The sequence below is a fragment of the Bison bison genome, unplaced genomic scaffold, assembly GCF_000754665.1.
Source record: "Bison bison bison isolate TAMUID 2011002044 unplaced genomic scaffold, Bison_UMD1.0 scf7180017864181, whole genome shotgun sequence".
In the NCBI taxonomy this organism is placed as follows: Eukaryota; Metazoa; Chordata; class Mammalia; order Artiodactyla; family Bovidae; genus Bison; species Bison bison.
This window is the reverse complement of record NW_011494753.1, coordinates 9,646,009-9,653,264: the sequence shown is the minus strand read 5'-3', so window position 1 is coordinate 9,653,264 and position 7,256 is coordinate 9,646,009. Positions and strand designations below refer to the sequence as shown.

Genomic DNA, 7,256 nt, shown 5'->3' with positions numbered 1-7,256 from the left:
CCCAGCTTGAGTGCCTGTCACAGCCCTGTCTTGGAGTCCTGGGCCCAGGGCCCTGTGCAGCCTCTGGTGTCCTGAGGGCACATCCTCCTTCAGCCCCAAGTGACCTTGAGGGAGCTTTTCCACCTTGGGCTGAGGTAGCTGCTCCCACCTTCATTGCTCGCATGTGTGTGTGTGTGTGTGTGTGTGTGTGTGTGTGTGTGTGTAAATATATTTATCTCCAAAGGAAAGTCACTGTAAAGCAATATTTGGTTTCATGGTATCCTAAAGTTTCAAAGGTGTCTATACCGATAGACTATTGGATATTTTTTTTTTCTATTTTTCATCAATCTTGAGGTTTTACTACAGGTACATATTGAGAAAACCAACATCACTTTTAAAACATACACCTTAGAGAGCACTGAGGGGAAGTGGTTTGCTGAACATGAGAATGGAGAGTGAGCTTCAACCATCACAAAATGTGTTTTGGGTAGAAAGTAACACATATTCATCAAAACAATATTCCTCATAAATGGAACATATTCATCACAGAAAGACAACTAAAACAGAACATATATATATATCAGAAAATAAAAATTACTAAGAATTTCACAATCTCAGATCATCATCACTAATGCTTAAGCATATTTTCTTCCACTATTTTTCTATTTATTCATAAGATGCGCTTGCTTTAATTCCCTTGGGATTGGGTTGTTTAGAGCTCCTAATGCCATCCTTTCCATTCCTCTTTCTTCTGTCCTCATACTGGTGAGAGTGTGGGGGTCATCTGCACATGTTTAGGATGGCCTGGCCCAGAGACAGCAGATATATGGCTCTCTGGCCTCTGGACAGGGAATACTTAGTGGGCAGTAAGTATTAGATGATGGGCATCTGTTTCCCCTTCACCACTCACCAGTCACCAGTATTTCTGGAGAGGAAGCCCCTCCTGACTCACAAACACCCTGATTCAGGTGGGACAGCCCCAGGTGAGCTTGAGGGGCGCTGGATACCTCAGCAAAACCCAATCATGTCCCTCATTGCTGAAGGACCCAGTGATGTTTTTTTTCTGGTTCAGTGAATATCAAGTCCAGGACTTTCATTCAAAATTTTCAGATAATAAAGGCTCTCTTTTTTCAGAATACTTATATTTAAACAAGAGATTCTAAATCCTGCAAAAATGTGAGGCTGGAACCCTGGCAAGATAGGAAATGGGGTTGCTGTTTGGGCCACTTGCGTGAGTCCAGGCCTCTCTGCTCCTAGAGCAAGTGCAGTCTCTGCCTCACCCTCGGCCCCAAGCAGAGCCCCACACTGTAGTCCTCACGCACGTGTCCTCTGCCCATTGATTCTAGGTCTCCTCCAGCCCCTGAGCTTCCCAAGTACAGGAGCCAAGTCGCTGAATCCCTGACCCTCACCTATTGGGTAATTCTTCATGCTTTCCCCAGAATCAACGAAGACCCAAGAAGGGAGAAATGCAGACCCTCCTGAATCAGTCACTGAGGGCCTCTGAGGACCCAACTCCTCCCCTGGCTGCAACACGGCCTCCACTTTCTTCCTGTTCCTCTTGCTCTGTGACTCAGCGGTGGGGGTGCAAGGGTGGTGACTGTGTCGTTCTCACCTACCCCACAGCAGAGAACATGGGCACACGTGGCATGCTCACACCTGGCTGGGGGGAGCACAGCTCTGGGGGGTCTGTGGGGGCACCGAGCCTCCCCTGCTTCCTTCCCCTGTGCTTTGTGTCTGGAAGGAAGAAACCCCAGCAGCTCTGACCTGGGCAAATCTTCTGGAAGATGCAGCTACTCCTGCTCCTGATGGCCTTTCTTCTGCCTCCTGGGCTGGGATATGTGAGTGACCGTCCCCATTCCTGACAGGGTAGCACATCTCACTAAACCTCTCCAAGTCCTGGTCCTTCTGCTCAGCTCCAATTTCTGAACCAGCTCCCATCCTAACTGAGACTACAAGCTCGATGCTGCACAGACATTCAGCAAGGATGGGTGGTAGGAAGCAAGCTTTCACTAAAAGCTTTTTAGCTCTTAGCCTCTCTCACCACGGGTAAAGTGGGTTGTACATTTGCTGGAGGATGTGCTACAAAGCACAAGTAGGAAAATTCCTCACTCCAGCCAGGAAAGGACAACTCAGACAAACCATCTACAGCGCGGGAGTTCTCAGTGGACCCAGCTTAAGAACCAGAGAAACTTGTCAGTTTCCCCGCCCTTCACTCCTGCCCAGGAGAGGAGCCCAGGGTGTCACTGGTCAGAAATGGCTACATGGCAGCACCCAAAGCTCTCTGGGTGTCGTTACTCTTCCCCAGGCCCTAAGCAGTTCATTTTCTGCCCCAGTGTCTTTGGCATGTCCTCCCCCATTCCTGTGGTCTTAAATCCCACCAGTACTATCCCCACCAAACCTCAGCCAAAAGCTAATTGGAGGCCATTCAGGCGTCCAGTCAACAGATGTTTACTGAGATCCTCAGATGCGTTATGCCGTAGGACATGAGGATTTTAGAAAACCCAACTCCATAAATTCATAGGTGGATTATCAGAAAATGGCACCAATCAGGATGTTAGCAGAGGCTCAGAGGGGTCCAGGAGACTCCATGAGAATGAGGGCTCATCAGGGAGTCCCATCCATGATCTTCTGGGCTCCACTCTCTAGAAGGCACTTTCGGGCCCCTCCATATGTGTGTGTGACTCAGGATGTGGAAAACAGTACTGAGATTTGGGGTTCAGAAAAGGTTATCCCACTGCAGTGAGAACCTGGGGGACTCTCCCTTAGTGTCTTTTGGGCACTGTGGACCCACCTTGACTGCCACCTTCCCGAACCTCCCTTCTAACCATAGCCTCTCCCATCTCCCCATCTTTCAGCCTTTTCTTTCAGAGGAGATCACTGGGGGCCATGAGGCCAAGCTCCTACATGGCTTTGGTTCAGTTTCTGGGTGAAAAGAGTTGGAAGAGGTGTGGCAGTGTTCTCATACAAAAGGACTTTGTTCTGACAGCTGCTCACTGCATAGGAAGATGAGAGGCAGTAGCCAGCCTACCCTACCTGAAGCTTGGACAGGGATCCGTCCTCTCCCCAGGAGCTGAGCCCAGGGGTACCCCTCCTTCACTCCAGGATCCTGGAAATCAGGACCACAAGAGCTCATCAGACAAGCCATCTTATGAGCAGGACTAGGATGATGAAAAGCTGAGAAACAGGACAAGAAAGGTTTTGAGGTCAGTGGGTCGGAGGTGAGAACAAGAGACAGGTTGAGAAGAGTTGACCCACAATGGCCAAATAAAGCATCAGAGAAGGATGAGAGTGTGCAGTGAGAGCCAAAACCCAAATTCAGAGTCGCTTCACAATATTGCTGAGAAAGCTCCCGGAGCCCTGCCCTCATGTCCCTGAGAAGCACAGGGCCCAGAGTCACTCAGCCCCAGGACCTTCTGTCACCTCAATTCCCCCTCAGCTGCTGCCCTGCCCTGGTCTCAGCTGCCTATCACAGATCCTGGGCTGTATCTCTAGTGACCCCATGATCCCCACACCTCTGCTCTGGTCTCTGAGCAGCTCAATCTTCGTCACCCTGGGGGCCCACAACATGAAACAGCAGGAGAGGACCCAGCAGGTCATCTGGGTGAGGAGGGTCATCCGCCACCCAGACTATAATCCTAAGAACTTCTCCAACGACATCATGTTACTGCAGGCAAGGAAAACTCCCCACTGGCCCTGCCCTCCTGGGATCAGATTGCCCTTCCAGGATCTCCTGCCCTTTCATCCCTCCCATCCTGGCTGCCTGACCAGTCCCTGTGGCTCAGGAGAGAGCGGAGACAGATCAACGTCACTGCCCTGTCCAGGCGTGGGGACCACTGGCTGAGCCAGACTCTTGCCTCTTCCCATAGCTGGAGAGAAAGGCCAAGCAGACTGCAGCTGTGAGGCAGCTCCGCCTGCCCAGGGCCATGGCCTGCATGAAGCCAGGACAGACCTGCAGTGTGGCCAGCTGTGGGGAAGGACTCCATGGGCACCTACCCTAACTCACTGCAGGAGGTAAAGCTGACCATGCAGGAGATTCAAATGTGTTAGTCCCACTTACACTACTATTACACCAATGCCATCCAGCTATGTATAGGGGACCCAAAGACAAAGAAAGCTTCTTTTAAGGTGAGAATAACATCTACTTTGCTTGGATCTGGGGAGAAGTGTGTTTGCAGAAGATCTGGGACCTGGGGACTGCCTCACCCTCTAGACACCAAGACACATCCTGGGGCTAGTGTGTGAGTATGCTAGTGTGTGACATGAGTGCAATTGTGGGGCAGTTTCAACATTCTTTGGCATTGCCTTTCTTTGGGATTGGAATGAAAACTAATCCTTACCAGTCCTGTTGGCACTGGTGAGTTGTCCAAATTTGCTGACATATTGAGTGAGCACGTTCACAGCATCATCTTTTAGGATTTGAAATAGCTCAACTGGAATTCTATCACCTCCACTAGCTTTGTTCATAGTGATGTTTCCCACTTAAGAATGGAAACAACTTAGCAATGGAAACAGTGACAGACTTTCTTTTTGGGGGCTCCAAAATCACTGCAGATGGTGATTGTAGCCATGAAATTAAAAGACACTTGCTCCTTGGAAGAAAAGTTATGACCAACCTAGATAGCATATTAAAAAAGCAGAGACATTACTTTGCCAACAAATGTCTCTCTAGTCAAAGCTTTGGTTTTTCTAGTAGTCATGTATGGATGTGAGAGTTGGACTGTGAAGAAGGCTGAGGGCCGAAGAATTGATGCTTTTGAACTGTGGTGTTGGAGAAGACTCAGGAGAGTCTTTGGAATGAAAGGAGATACAACCAGTTCATCCGAAAGGAAATCAGTCCTGAATATTCATTGGATGGACGATGTTGAAGCTGAAACTCCAATACTTTGGCCACCTGATGCGAAGAACTGACTCATTGGAAAAGACCTTGATGCTGGGAAAGATTGAAGGCAGGAGGGGAAGGGGTCAACAGAGGAAGAGATGGTTGGATGGCATCACCGACTCAATGGACATAAGTTTGAGTAAACTCCAGGAGCTGGTGATGGACAGGAAGGCCTGGTGTGCTACAGTCCATAGGGTCTCAAAGAGTTGGACACAACTGAGCAACTGAACTGAATTGAACTGAAGGCACACTTGTCTTTGTACTCCAGGATGTCTGTCTCTAGGTGAGTGATCACACCATCATGGTTATCTGGGTCATTAAGGTCTTTTTTGTAATGTTCTTCTGTGTATTCTTGCCACTTCTTCTTAATATCTTCTGCTTCTGTTAGGCCTTTTCTGTTCTTTATTGTTCCCATCTTTGCATGAAATGTTCCCATTGGCATCTCTAATTTTCTTGAAGAGATCTGTAGTCTTCCCATTCTATTGTTTTCTTCTATTTCTTTGCATTGATCACTTCAGAAGGCTTTATCTCTCCTTGCTATTCTTTGGAACTGTGCATTCAGATGGATGTATCTTTCCTTTTCTCCTTTGCCTTTTGCTTCTCTTCTTTCCTCAACTATTTGTAAGGCCTCCTCAGACAACCATTTTACCTTTTTGCATTTCTTCTTCTTGGGGTTGGTTTTGATCATCACCTCCTGTACAACTTTATGAACCCCCATCCATAGTTCTTTAGGCATTCTATCTATCATATCTAATCCCTTGAATTTACTTGTCACTTCCACTGTAAAATCTTAAGAGATTTGATTTAGGTCATTACCTGAATGACGTGTTTTCCCTACTTTCTTCAACTGAAGTCTGAATTTTGCAATAAGCAGTTCATGATTTGAGCCACAGTCAGCTCCTGGTCTTGTTTTTGCTGACTGTATAGAGCTTCTCCATCTTCGGCTACAAAGAACATAATCAATCTGATTTCAGTATTGACCATCTGGTGATATCCATGTTTAGAGTCGTCTCTTATCTTGTTGGAAGAGGATGCTTGCTAGGACCACTGTGTTCTCTTGACAAAGCTCTGTTAGCCTTTGACCTGTTTCGTTCTGTACTCCAAGGTCAAACTTACTTGTTACTCCAAGTATCTCTTGACTTCCTACTTTTGCATTCCTGTCCCCATGATAAAAAGGACATCTCTTTTTGGTGTTAGTTCTAGAGGGTCTTGTAGGTCTTTGTAGAACCATTCAGCTTCTTTGGCAGTACTGGCTGGGGCATAGACTTGGATTTCTGTGCTACTTAATGGTCTGCCTTGGAAACAAACAGAGATCATTCTGTCATTTTTGAGATTGAACTGAAGTACTGCATTTTGGACTCTCTTGTTGACTATGAGGACTACTCCATTTCTTCTAAGGCATTCATGCCCACAGGAGTAGATTTCATGGTCATCTGAATTAAACTTGCCTGTTTGGTCCATTTTAGTTCACTGATTCCTAAACTGTCAATGTTCACCCTTGCCATCTCCTGTTTGACCACTTCCAAGTTACCTTGATTCATGGGCCTAACATTCCAGGTTTCTATGCAATATTGTCCTTTATAGCATCAGATCTTACTTCCATCACAAGTCACATCCATACTGGGCATTGTTTTCACTTTGACTCAACCTCTTCATTCTTTCTGGAGCTATTTCTCTACTCTTCTCCAGTAGCATATTGGTCACCAACCGATATGGGGAGTTCATCTTTCAGTATCATATCTTTTTGCCTTTTCATATTGTTCATGGGGTTCTCACGACAAGAATACTGAAGTGGTTTGCCATTCCCTTTTCCAATAGACCGTATTTTGTCAGAAGTCTCCACCGGTCTGTCTTGGGTGGCCCTACATGGCACAGCTCATAGTTTCATTGGGTTAAACAAGTCTGTGATCCAAGTGATCAGTTTGGTTAGTTTGAAAGAGAACCTTTCATCCTGTCCCTTTAGTCATAGCTGGTCTCTGGGCCAAGATTCCCTGCTGGTCAGCTGGGGCCTTTTGAGTTAGAAAGGGCTCCTGTCCTTAGTAGGACTGAAAAGCACATTTTTCATTTATCAATACAAATGCTGGTAGATCACCTACTAAGTGCTGGACACTATGATTGTACAGTGGTACAGTGGACACAATACAGGTTCTACTGTCTGAGCTCATTCAGGATAAAAACTCTCAACAAACTTGGTACAGAGGAAATATATCTCAGCAAAATACAGGCTGTTTATGACAGATCCACATTGGGCTTCCCTTGTGGCTCAGACATTAAAAGCCTGCCTGCAATGCAGGAGACTCAGGTTCAATCCCTGGGTGAGGAAGATCCTCTGGAGAAGGGAATGGCTACCACTCCAGTATTCTTGCCTGGAGAATTCCATGGACAAAGGAGCCCAATG

The 7,256-nt window shown here is 46.9% G+C and overlaps 1 pseudogene; it reads left to right on the top strand.

The window, feature by feature from the left end:
- Positions 1 to 1,623: 1,623 nt before the first annotated feature.
- LOC104991062 lies at positions 1,624 to 4,026 on the top strand (annotated as a pseudogene).
- The last annotated feature ends 3,230 nt before the right edge of the window (positions 4,027 to 7,256 follow it).